Raw genomic sequence first — 14,462 nt, forward strand, 5'->3', positions numbered from 1 at the left:
AAGCTTCTAAAAATCTTTTTAAAAAACTGGCTAACGGTGTAATTGAAAGCACTGGAATCAAAGTAGATTTACAAAATGTTTTGCAGGTGTCAATCTATGGCTTATTGTATTAAAGATACTCTTCAGTTTCCCCTTTAGATGGTGAAAACAAATGTGTGGCTTACTGTCTCCTTCATGCAAGGGGCTTTTAGTGCCTGGTCCCATGTCTCACACCCAAAACTTACATTCCTAAAATGAAAAAAGGCACCTTGTAACATATTCTGCAGCTTCTTACACTACTTCTTTAATTTGACACATATTCTTTTTTATGGACTAGGGAGAGAAACTCTGGTTATAAAATGTCAAATGCCTCCCTTTACATACCCTTTTCTTTTTTTTTTTTTCTTCCTTTTTTTTTTCCTCCTTTTTTTTTATTTTCCTTTTCCCTCTGTTTACCTTTGATGCTTGACTAGAAATTTTATTTGTATTTTTGGAATCCCCATCTAGCTAGTGCCATTACTTCTTAGGATTAAACCTTGCTGCTGCTTGTAAATTCGATGTCCCAAAGACAAATAGGTTAAGGTTAAAAAAAATCTAATTCTGTTCAAATCAGCAAGCTTCTTGTTTAAATTAAAAGGCTGTAACTAATTTGATTGATGGGTCCAAGTCATCTGTTAGCCACCGCGTTGGTGAATGTGACCACGGAACCACCACCAACGGGGATCCCGAGGTAGAGGTTATCGGAAATAAAACCCTGCAAAGGTACCTGTGGTGCAAAAACTAACACGGGCAATGATAGGAGGAGGGATGAGTAAAGAATAAGCAGATCTTAAACATTCACAGGAGAGTGGCTTTTCATTAACTATAAAGGATAAAAGTCTTCCTGAAGAGAAGTAATTCTCCTTATTTTAAGCTTTATCGGAAACAGTTTCATGTCTCATTTAAAAGATGGGGATTTTTAAAAAGAAAAATATAGAGGCAAATAGAACTGATGGTATATGGGAAAAGCTCATTTTGTGCACAGCTACTGTGGATTGTTCCCAAGTACTAAGTCTATAAACAGTTTGTTTGTGTTCTTTCTACCAGGAATTATGCTTTAAAAAGACAAACAAGAATTTAAAATTCAGTTTAAATTTAATAATAAAATCACTTCATATACATCTTAGGAAAATAAGAGGAAACATTCTGAGTAAGAACTCATGCACAGTCCCAATCTCTGCTCAGCTGGCTATTTTTTATGTTTCAATGTATTTTTTTTTTATTCCTAGCTCTAGTGATATATCTGAATACAAGTGATCAGGTTTAAGCTCTGAGGCTCTCATCTCTTTGCTTGATACACAAGGCTTATACAATTGCAAGAAATGAGATACAGAGCGATAACCAAATCGTGACACAATGGACTGGAAATTTTAGATTAATAAACCTCTTTCGGAAGAGAACTAAATAACTTTTACAGTTTTATCTATGGCTATTTGTTTCTTTGAAGATTTATGGTCCTTGCAACAGATCCGCATCTTATCTTTCACTCTTCAGATTAAAGGAAGATGATTTTAAACAGGCTTCTGACTGGCATAATCTGGAATTGCAGATGATCTCCCTTTAAAAAAATGCTAAAAGTGAACTTGCAAATCAAATGAGAATATCATTACATATGTCAGGGGGTCTGAGAAAAAAAAGAGAGAGAAAAAACCCAAACAACTACATTCAGCTGAACAAAATCTAATCCTTGTTATTGGGCCCCGGTATCCTCAGGCAGCACTTTATCAGCCAGGTGCAATCCGTAATGCCTAACAAGGAATTAAAACTTTTCATGCTGCTGCTGCTTTAATTGATTGATGCTAAAAGTTTAGCAACGAAAAATCTAAGCAGCTATTACAAAGCTCCTCTAAGCAAGCCCCGTCCTTTGAAAGCGGGCTCCTCAATTGAAACTGGCAGCCCACATTTTTAGGTTTCAAGCAGCTCTGTCATTCTAGGAGGAATGTGTCTGCCACTTCACACGATAGCTTGAGCTGAAAGACATGTACTTGGAATCAGAGAATCAATAGAACACTTAATGGACAATTAGGAGAACAGCTGGAGGACTGTCAAAGGCCCATCTGTACACAGCTCCAGCCTGGCCAGGGCACACACAGCTCCCTGCCCCGGGGCACCCTCACTAAATCCCCCTTTCATTTCACATCTCATCTTAATATAGTATTCCTTTTTTTTTTTTCTTTTATTTTTCATTACAAATTTTAACACGTGTAGAAAATTATGGAAATTGCTCGGGCCATTTGTCAACTTATATCATGTGAATTGATCAATAAATTTCACCACTTTGTTGTTAATGTAGATAAATTTTGGCATTTAATTAAGCTACAGTGAAAATGTGGCCACTTTTAATTTCAGCAGATGCTACCTTTTCATCTGTAATACAGGAATACATTGGCAAATACAATCCAGTCGCTAAATATTTATAGACAACATGACAATTCCTAAAAGAGTTATCATCAATGATTCTGGTTCTGAAACAATTAACGTTATTTAAAAGAGCTCATGTGGAAAGATGAAATAAATTCTGAACAGCAGATTAAGTTATGGTTGCACATACATTGCATATATATAAAGCACATGAATCTACACATTATAAACACATATGCCCACACTGATTGTTTTAGGAATACAGTCTTCAGCATATATACACACAAACATACATAAAATCTGATAAACCGAGGTGCAGATTCCCATATGCATAAATACTTGTGCACTACATGCATCTTTACAGATGTATCTGTGAATTAGACCTATATAATGATATTTATCTTTAATTGAGCTACTTTGCAAAAATGTAATGAGAGATTGATCTCAGGAAGTACTATCACAGAAGAAACATTTCATATATAAACAGTTTATGTAGAATAACTAGGAGTTGACAATTGCATTGAATGCCAAGTAAATTTCTAGACCACGATAATCAGGGATCAGCCTTTAAACTTCCCAATCTTTTCTAAGCACACACAGATTTGGCCAGACAATAAGAAACGTAAATGAACATTTTAGGCTCTCGATATGGCCTTAGGGAGCCCGAGATGAAATCCTGGCTCTGACAGCCAGAGGCCCCAGCCGCAGCGCCTGACATGATGAACTGCTGGAGCTCATCCCAGCGGCTGGGGGGAGGAGGATGCCTGGTGGTGATATTGCCAGAGCCTCTGGGTAGGAAAAACCTTGAAATCCCATTGCTGGTTTTACTCTAATCCCCCCGACCTGTAGTTTTTGCTAGAGAACTTGCTTATCGTTTAGAGGACGACAGTGCTGGCAGCGTGAACGTGCGTATGGGGAGAAACCACAACCAGGGGAATCGGTGGTGGCCACGCACACCTGAGCCTTAGGAAGGACTCTCGGTAACTTAGGTGGAGAGATTCAGCATCTTCCCACACTCAGGCAACAAAACAATCCTACATTCAAGCACTGGGCTGATGGGCAGACATCCAGCATCCCATAGGTAAAATTCCTTTTGTTTGATTCCATTGTGACTTTCTCAGTTTTCACTGCTGGGTAAAGTCCTCTAACTTGATAAGAAAAAAAAAAAAGAGACCCACTCAGACACACCGATCATTTTGAAAGCGGAGTTTCTGGTTTTGTGGATTTGTCACCACTGCTGCATGTTTTATTTTCTGGTTTTCCGAGAAACGGGTCAGCAAATTTCTCGAAGTTGCTGGGGAGTTGAGGGAAGGAGACTGTGCAAACTGAGACTGGCTTGGAGCCAAGGACTGCAATTCATGCAGAGGGAACAGGGAATCCAAATGCAGTGACTGTGGTTTATGTACGGCATTTGAACCATGGGGAAATATCTGGACAGTACAGAATATACTCAGTAAATATGGAACATTCTAACCAAATCTTGAGTCATTGAAATTATCTCATTGGCCTTTCCTCTTAAACAGGAGGCTTTGTCTCAGCTTACCAAGGCTTTTTTTTTTTGCGTTTCACAGCAGAGGCATTTACTCCTGGACTGGATCAACACATGAGTTCATCAGCGCAGGTCTGTGATTCCCATTCCCGCTGGCATCGCGACGCGGAATCTCTCGCTGAGAAAGAGCGGAGAGGCAGAGGGGCGCTCGGGCCAGGCTGGTGCTGCGGCTTCTGCCATGGGCCACCCAGCCTCCCCGTGCACAGAAGATGCTCCCAGCACCCTCCAAAGAGCCCGTGTGTACGTACAAACCCTCACTGGTAAGCAAGCACACGAGGAGGAAAGCGGTTCCAGTTGAGAATGATCCAAAAAGAGATGATAATGATGGGTCTCTGCAGCTTCAGCCCAGAAGTTGTAACTTCTGCGCAGTATGATACTGAAGTCGACTCTGGACAGTGGAAAGAGGCATGTTGGGATGGTATGGGAGAGTTACTGTGTTTACCTTCTTTGGCCTCTGCATTCCATGGCATTTTTTTCATGTGAAATTGGAAAAACTTGGTAGGTTATTTTTTTGTTTGGTTTGGGTTTTTTGTGTTTGATTTTTTTTTTTAATAGTTTACAGGTCTAAAAACCTCAGTGCCAGGTGCTACAGTTAAATGTCGTGTGCACCCCCAGTGGTGATATCAATAGTGATACCCACTCCTGAGCTGTTTTAACATTCACCCTTTCTCCCAGTTTCTGTCACAGAAGCAGTGAAGGGACCCATCCCAGCAGCAAACCCCTGAACCCCACCTGGCAACGACAGCTCCCGCACCCGCAAGGCCGCCCTGCCGCAGAGCCGGCTTCAGTGAAGCGAAAAACGCTCAACAGTTTGAGACGGCAAAGCTTGTTTCTCAGCCTGATGGCGTCATGAGGAATATTTACCAAGATGTTAATGGTCAAGGCCTAAACTCTGGACAGGACGGGATTACACTAGAATAAGCAACAAGTATGTATATTAAACATTTTTTTTTTAAAAAAAAAGATCCCAATAGCAACAAATCCATTTGTCTGCTTCACCAGTAGAACATTATTGTGGGAGATCCCTATTTATCTGGTTTATTAGAAATGCTCCATTGAGACACAAAGCATTTTTTCTAATAAACCTAGAGGTTAGCACTATTGTTTTCAGTACAGCTGACCCTTGGATTTGCTGTAAAACCAGAATCATTAGAAATGCTCCATTGGTTATATTAGAGCATTTCTAATGAATCAGAGGGTCAGCTCTATTGAAATAATGTAAAATATCTAGATTCATGAGAAAAAACTCCATTGAAATGCATGGAGTGTTTCTAATAAATCCAAATTTTAGTGGAGCTCAACCCTGAATCCATTAAAACATTATGAAAAAATAGTTACTGAGCATGCACCTTAAGTACTTTTTTCTGTGTTAATCTCTCATTTATTTTAAAATGCGTTGTAAAAATAGCAAAAGGCATCAGCAAAAATTTGTTATTTAAAGTCTGCCTTTTCCTCAACTTACAGATGAGCAGAGAGCCACTGTTGCCACAGAACAATGGCTCCTGGTACCTCATAACATGTACTTGGCTCATGTTGTGCTCAAGCAGCTTCCAGGAGGGGGATGCACAGAAACAGGGCTCTGAGCACTTCATACTCACTGCACCCCCACATCAGACACACACCAAACAGAACTGAGTGTTACCAGAGTTACAGGGTGCAACTAACTCTTTAACTAGATATTTAAATGCTGATTGTCCACAGCAGCTGAAAGTGGTTAATGATCATAAGCAGCTGGTCCATGGGCATTCTCCTCCTAGGAGTGCATCATTCCTGACTTTGCAAAAGGCCAGCTCACTAAGAACAAGAGAAACGCACCTCTCATGAAGGGCAGGTCGGAAGTGTTTGGCTTGTTAATCCTATGAAAGAAGCTGAACCTAAAGTATCTTACCCTTTACTGAATAATAGATATAGAAGAAGAACTCCCTGTGGCTTCAGGAAGGGGCATCTCAAGTAAAGCCTCAGTACTAGGGGAGGTTCAGATTGGATATTACCAAAAAATACTTCATGGAAAGGGCTGTCGGGCATTGGAACAGGCTGCCCAGGGCAGTGGTGGAGTCACCATCCCTGGAGGGGTTTAAAAGGTATTTAGACGAGGTTCTTAGGGACATGGTTTAGTACTAGAGTTAGGTTAGGTTATGGTTGGACTCAGTGATCATGAGGGTCTCTTCCAACTGAAATGATTCTAGGATTCGATGATTCTAACAGGTACAGGGGCAATGCACTTAGGGCACACGTCTCAGGATGAGTTGCCGGGTACCTTGAGGCTTCCACAATTTGCCAGTGTAATTACTGACAGAGGGATTATGTTGTCTGTACTTAAAGAGAAATCACAGCCTGATTTCCCCTGCAAGTCAGATGTTTATTCTTAATTTACAATCACAAGGCCAGCAGTAGAATGATTTGGGTTTTTTTAATACTGCCAAGCTGAATTGGCTTTTTCTACAATTTTTACTGTACAACACTTTTCAAAGCCTGGCAAACTTTCAAGTTTACTTTACAGGCAGATTCAACAGCTGTAATCTTCTAAGAATATGTATCCTAAAGATTAGATGGTTTTGGCCTAATGCAGTTTCAGACTTTGTTCTTGCCATGCAGCTAAATTACATATCCATGGCAGGTGGCATCTTTAACCTATTTGTCTGATCCACATTTTCAGCTTCATAACTCCCTGAAAACTGGGGCCTATGGTATTAAAAATCAGTTATTAATAGTAGCATGTTATGGGCCAGAACATGAGAAAACAAACAAGTCCTAATTTATTGTTTCACTACATCACAAGAAGTAAACAATGGCAAATTTATTATAAGGGCATGCAAGAGTTGGTCCCTCAAACCCATTGTCAGGGAAGAATTGAAGCGAATTTAGTTTTGCAGATGAATTTCATGGGAAAGTTGCTGTGGCAAGTTCTCATAATGATGGTAATGCCCATTTCTCTCTTTTTTCAAAGCTGGTGCTTTATTATTGCACCTCTGTGGATGTGGCGCTGCGCGTACCGATCAGCTACAGCACTGGGGAAGAGTTCTGAGAACAGTTTGGATCCGCAACCCTCTGATCTCAGGTAACACATCACAAAAGCTCTGAAAACACAAGGAAAAGGGATATTTGTAGTTACAGGCTCAGCTGACAGACCCTGGGGGAGCGGGGTGGGGTTTTAATATACCTGATAAAGAGCTGGATTGACTGTGCTGGAATTGGTGAGACCGATGTTATATTAGGGTGCTTTCTCCGAGGTGTTTATTCATAAACGGGCAGGGTAAGAAAGCACCTGGAGGTCTGCATGTGGCTGCTCTGTAATCATGCAGCTCTCTAGCCAAGGTTCCAGTTTCAAAGCGACTGGAAGGCATTGAAAGAAGCTTCTTTTTAGTTCAAGGGCAATTCAGCAAAGCGTTTTTGGACAAAGGAGAATCTCCTCTGTGCTGTGTAACACTGGAACTCCCAATGCTGCATATTCATCTTTAAGGGGTCACACAGCAGCCCCACCAGCGTGATGTGCAGCAGGGCTGTGAAGTCCTCAAGCAGCTTCTCACTTGTGCAGCTTTACAGCCTGCCTTAAACATATTTCTGAATAGTTTGCTTAAAATTAAGCACAGGAAGACAATACATTCAACACACCCTTTTACAAGGCCGTTCAAAGAACTAGGCTTGTGTGTGTCGCAGCGTTTTATAGCGACGGTCCTTCGATAGGTCCCCATGCTTGCAGCAAATAACAGAGAAGCTGGCTGGCCTCTGGTGCAGACTCAGTTCTGCTTATTTTCTGAACGTAGAGAGCGAATCTGCAGCTTGTCAGCGTATGGTGCTCTTCGTTCTGCTGCTTTGTAACTATACACACACATATAAAAAATGTATATGAAAAGTATATTAATATAATTCTGTCTCAACAGATTTAATTCTTAAATGCTACATATACTTCTTTAATCTCTCATTTTAGAAGTAGGAAAGGTTAGATTATAACATCAGGTTAGCTCTCTTTGAAGCAGGTAATAATTAAGTTGATTCACTGTTGCAATTACTGTCAAATCCCCCTTAATTACCACGGATTTTATAGCAGCTTCATTATACGTCTGCTGTAATGCATTGTGGCCCAAAGGAGAAGTGTTGCAGGAAATTCTGCATAGCATGTATAATTCTAACCTGCAGTTAAAGCTTCTAGTGAAAGCCTCTGCACTAAATTTATCTTTTTTTGACATTTTTCTCCCTATTATTTAAAGCAGTTGAACTGGAGTAACACCACTAAAATATACACCTGACTTCATAAGATCTCTTCATGGGTATTAGAAAAAAATGGAGAAATTATAAAATTAGCAGTGAATTATTCTTGGGAATCTGCTCAGCAGAAATGAAGAACACTTCTGGTCTGGCATCGTGGGGGAGAAAACTTCTGCCCCGTCCTGCAAATCACACACCCCTGCACAACCTTTCCTTGCTTGGGTAGTCCCACTGAATACCGTTTTTAAGGCTATGCATCAATATTTTCATCCATTGTTCATTTTACATCTTATAAACTGAATTATACAAATACAAGGCACATGCACAACCAGTAGCTTTGACGGTTTTTATATTGAATATGCTGTTACAGTATATTATGAAAATATTTGATTGATATAGAAATTTGGACAATAGTAACACCTATTTTATTATCAATCACACAGGAATTTTTAAAGCAACTCTTCTTCAGAACTGACGTTCCAACCAACTTTTGTACCAACACAGCTTCATGAAACTGCTGCTTTATGGCTCACGTGTCACTGCTTGTTTCCATTGGAAAAATCTTTACAAACCAGGGTCTGTAAATTGAGCCTGCAACAGTTCAAAACAGATAACTGAATAATGTGTCCCATGGATTCTCTTGTAACGAAGGAATTTACTCCACAGAATATATTAGATGCAGAAAGGGCTTCAGTGTCAGTGACACTATTGGCAGCTGTGTTAACAGTTAAGGAGCTGGCTTTGTACAGCAGTACAGTTATTAAATTTCTCCAGAGACCATGACTCATTAATCAAATATTCATACATCTCTGTAAATACATGCTGAACAGAGAATACCCTCAGAGCTGAGCATCCCAGCACAAGTGCTCTTTCATGTAACACTGACAAAATCCTGAGAACATGCGGTCATGTTTTGCATTTCTAATGCTCTATGTACTCTTTAGTACCCCAATTCCTAAAAACAGAACACAAATGATCTTACTGATCGCAAGTGTTACACAGTCACAATTAAAATTGCTTCACTATTGCTTCATACCATCTTTTTAAAAGTGAAGACAGTGAATCAATTCTTCTGTTCTTTGTTTACCATCAGACCAGTAACTTTTTCCCATATGGAAGGAGAAACCCAAGGCCATGCTCCTATTAATACAAGAATTTGTATTAGCATGAAAACAACAAACCACTGGTTGAACTGTGGAGGCCAAAGAACTTCATATATTTGCAAAGACATGAGCTTGTTGTATTTGACAAATGCTGTATTTTGTGTTTCCACACTGCCATAAAAACATCACATCTTCTCACCTGCTCCAGGGGAGGCACAAATGCATCTGAACTGAAGTTCTGACCTTTGTCAGGTTGAGATCGTGATTCAGAGCTGAAGCATCTCGCTGTGATCAGCTGAAGCTCTTCTCTATAAGCCTTTGAAAAAAATAGAGTTTTCTGTTTGAACTCCCCATCCTAATGCAGTAACATCGAGGACTTTGGGTTTGAGGGTTGCAAGCTGTGGTTTATACTTCTGATTCAGGCTCTCTGTGGGGTGAAGTAGGCAGATGCCTTTATAGAGTAGATGGGGATTTGTAGATGGGGATTATCATATTGCTGAATGTAGATTTTTAATACTATGCACTGTTGTTCTCTGCTGAACTCAAGGGAACAAGGGAATGGAAGGGAATGACCTGAGTTTTCAAGTCCAACTCCCTGCAAGTGTGGCCAGCACAAAATCTCAAATGATCTTGCTAAGAGAAGGGGAATTTGCAGAGAAATTCTGGAAAGAGGTGAGTCTCAGATTATATTCCTTTATAGCTTTTAGAGGCTGGGACATAGAATTCACCCCTGGAACTGCAGATTTTGAAGGGAAATTTGTAAACTTGCATAACATCCTTACATTCTATTAAATAACTTGCAAATGGCCCAGGCTTGGACTCCGATCAGAAAATACTTCCTTTTTTAGTTCCTTTCCTAATAAACACAGATACTCCAGCTTAAGCACCTCCACAGCACCTACTACATTATTTTCAGTGCATTTTAATTTTCTTTAACAGGCTTTACATGTACATTTTAAAAAGAAAATCCTCTCCTATATTTAATTAGGGCCCTGATTGAGACAGGGTGGCCAGAACCTCCTGCACTGCTTCTGTGCGAGACAAAACCCACGCCACCTTGCTGCACGGGTCAGCACGTGCCAATAAAGCCAATAAAAATGCCCTGAGTGGGATCTGTTGCGTGCCATGCAGAAAACAGCACAGGGCTGTGATGACAACCCCTTGTCCACCTGAGTGCAGGGCCCCAGTCCTGGGCATCCTACAAGCGATCCCACCACCCTGCATGACCTTATCCACTGGCCCAGCGAGCTGCTGGATGTGGTTAAATACCTAAAACATTGACTTTTATCATGTTCCCTCGAGGAACAGGAATTTACTGGCAGGATCAGAGTGTAGGAAAGGAGATGGAAAATAAGAACAATGTGTGAATGCTGAGCAGAGAGCCCACAAAGCCTTGGTTTTAACACATGCCTAAACACCCACTAGAGCTAGGCGAAAACAGCAAACATTTATTTGCGCATCTTCTTGCATAAATAAAACCCTGCTGATTTGCTTTGATGGCATTTACGACCACATTTATTCATAAACATTAGAGTGAGCAAGTTTTTATTTGCAGGAGCGTTCATAGAAAACAAAAGCCTCGTGAATTCTGGTGTGAATAAATACCAGCGAGCTCTCACACAAGAAGGGCTTCTGCAGTCATTAAGTAAAGCTCTTTTTACTATTCACACCGTGGATTCAAACAATTACAGCTGCCCGTGAACTGCTTACAAACAGGGAAAGGAACTGTTTGTGAAACTCAGTTCATCCCATTAGGCAACAGAAACCATCTCATGAACATACCCAGTCACGGGGTCAAGCAATGATTACTCAGGGCTCACTCCTGACTCCCTCCAACGCCCCTTGATGTCTTTTTGTCAATGCAAATAAGTTCTCGGACCCCTGTGCACAATGTTGGCATGGTCTAACAAAGCTGGTGGGAGGCTGTAGCACCTTTGTGCTGCCAGCAAGCAGCTCGAGGCTGAAACAGAGGCTGTGGTGTAGGGATCATGTGAGAAGCATTAGGCTGAAATGCCACTGTGTTTTATACCTGCCGGTGCTCCACGGGCTGGGGACATGCGCAGTAGTGATCAGCTGCAGGGTGGGAAAGGAATATAAAGTAACCCTGAATATTCTGCCTCTTTGGAGGCTCCTGGTAGCAAGAGAAGACCTGGGGCTCCAGTGTCCCCCCAAAAGCCGTATCACCTTGGATGAAATTGTTGCATAAATAGAACATGGGGTGGGTTAGATTTCAAATATGCTGTTTGTACTCATTTGTGGCATTATTGACCTTTCATAACTCACCAGTGGTTGCTTTTCACTCCATCATTTGAATTAAGAGATTGTCAATAACTCTGGAAATAAATCAAGTCTCCAGAGTGAGTCCATTTTCTTACTGTAGTTAATAGCAAACAGGAGATCCTCTCCCTGCCTCCCCAAAAACTTGTATCCTTCTGGCTGCATGGTGCATAACTGAAGTGCTCACCTGTGTCCCATTACCAATGCTCCTGGGTTGGGAGGGGTAAGTTAACAAAAAAAACACAAAAAGACTTAACTTATAGTAAAGTAAGCCAAAGGCAAGGACAAAAACCAAACCCAGAACCTGTTGTTGCCTCTCGAGCTCAGCCAGGCAGCACTCAGGGGAGAGGGAGATTCCTCCTTGCACGTCCACGATCCTTGTTTTCCAACTGCATTTTCATGCCAATTGCAGAATAAAGAAACCCGATGTTTAAGTGCCAGTTAATGTATGTAGAGCAACCACTTGTTTGCTGTTACTGCTTTAACTGGGGATCATGTCACCATGCTAAACGTCACTCCGGTGTGTTTACCACATTGTTTTAAAAGTCTAAGGTCGTGTGAACTCACCACAAACAGATCCAGGCTCACACAGTCTTGCCTTGTGCAGGAACCAGGGAAGAGCGGGTTTTGTTCAGAACACGAAGGCAGCATTTGCTTTGAAAATCAGGCGAGGGGCTGCGTGGTGTCACCTCCACACCAGTTCCCACCGCACCTGTAAGGTCTCTTCTCTCGAGCAGCAGGTGATAGGATGAGAGGAAACAGCCTCAAGTTGTGCAAGGGAGGTTTAGATTGAATATTAGGAAATATTTCTTCACAGAAAGGGCTGTCAGGCATTGGAACAGGCTGCCCAGGGCAGTGGTGGAGTCACCATCCCTGGAGGGGTTGAAGAGATGCAAAAATGAGGTTCTCAGGGCCATGGGTCAGTGCTAGATTTAGGTTGTGGGTGTACTCAATGGTCTCAAGGGTCTCTTCCAACCAAAATGATTCTATGATTCTGTGAAATGTAGCAGCTGCCTCTATGTAGTTTTTGCAGTGGCCTGCTCATGTTCTTGTCATTTAGGGGGGATCTCATTAATTCTGTGGAGAAAATGTGCCTGCCAAGGGAGGTGTCCCTGGGGAACTCCTGCCTGGCTGTTCTCGCAGGAGCAGAGCTGCTTGGAGACCTGCAGGGACAAATGAGGGCGGCCTCAGTTCTACAGCTCTGCTGCAGCTGGGGTGGCTGGCGAGAGGGAAAACCAGTCTTGAAAGAAAGGAAGGGCAGCACAAACAAGCGAGTCACCTCATAGCCACAGATGGGCACCAGCTTAGTCATAGTCTGGAGTATCTTTCTGTTTCTAGGCCTTCTGGAAGTTGGTCTGCAATTCTCCAGGCTCTGTTTCTCTCTGAGGTAAGTTGTCTCTGCAAACACCGTCTGCCTGGGTATGATGGGGTTTGAGTCACTGGCCGGGTCCTCATAGGGGACCCTGAGGTCTGTCATTAGTTTGGAAAAATGAGGCCAAGTTCTTTGCTAGAAGGGGAAGGCAGAATCCCAGCTAATCACTTAGAGTTCTGAGGTTGTGTCACACTAATACTAGATATTTTAAATACACAAAGAAATGTTCCTACTAAGGAAAAAAGGAAATGGCTGGAAAGAAAAAAAGAAAAGGTTAGGAGGTGATTAAAAGCTCAGACTTTGCAAAGAGCTACTATTTGCCACCTTCTGCGGTATCCGGAGTCTGGCTCCATCAGGCAAGCAAGTGCTCAGGCAGTGATTTGTGGAAGTCCTTTAAGAAAATAGGCCACTGCTGGGTGTGTGAGTAACTAATGCTCATTTGGTTTGTGTTTGAAGGCAGCAGCAGCAACAGTGATGACACAAATTAATTGCATGGTTTTCAGGAGATAATGCAGACAAGGTAAAGAGAATTACTATGCGATTAACAGAGTTTCCAATTAAAGTCCCCTGTAGTTACTGAAAAACATTAATTTCTAGGAACTTGGTAATTTAACTTGTGTCACCACTGTACACCAGTTCACCAGGGCAATGTGTGAGCTTGTCTAGGCTTAAGCCTTGTACAGGAGAAAAAAATAATCTGAAAATAGCCATTAGTTTTTAACAACTATTTGTAGCAGGCTTCAAATAAAACGGCACTGTGGTAAACTACAGGATTCTGTGATTCTGTGCTGTTCTAGCACTGAAGTCTTTCTTGCCCTTAGTCAAAAAAGAGGGGAAAAAAAATACACTATTTAAACTCGGCAAAGGTGTTTTAACTGTTACATTTCTTAATCAACAAGTTGCAAAAAGACGAAGACAAATGGAACTTCCAGAGAAGTTTGTTGTTGCCATGGCAGAACTACATTTTTCTTTTTCACACTTACATGCTATAGCTCTTACATTTCCATTTGTCCATCTCAGTTACAGGAATACTGAACCCAAGGTCTCCTGAATAGCAGCTCGTTTCTGGAGACACAGCTGGCTGGGGTGGGTATGTGCACATGGGATTTTCTGAGGTACCTGAACTTCAAGGAGGAAGATCCACCCTGTGGTTCGTGCCTGGGCTAACGCTGCTGTACTGTGGTGGGACGGAGCGGCCCATGAGGTACTTGCAAATGCACAAAAAGCCAACGGGTACAAAGGCCTGGACATGGAAAACTTGTGGAATTATCAGGCCTGAGCAGTTTTGTGTTAGTTTGATGACAAAAGGTAATCACCAAGTAGTTTCATTACTGTTTTTATTGTGTGTATTTCCAGAAACATCCTTGTGCTCTCACCCTGCCTGTTTCAAAATGAGAGTGCACTGGATGAGCAGTATGGGAAGAGTTGTTCCTTTGACATCGTCCCCATTGCCAGGCTTGGTCCCGGTGACGACACCAAGTCTGCAGTGGGGTAGAGCAGATAAAGCCTTTCAAAAGATATGCGACTTGAGACATATATCAATGTTGTACAGTAACTTTCATTTAAAAAAAAAAAT

Source organism: Streptopelia decaocto (genome assembly GCF_964273445.1).
Source record: "Streptopelia decaocto genome assembly, chromosome: 5".
Classification (NCBI taxonomy): Eukaryota; Metazoa; Chordata; class Aves; order Columbiformes; family Columbidae; genus Streptopelia; species Streptopelia decaocto.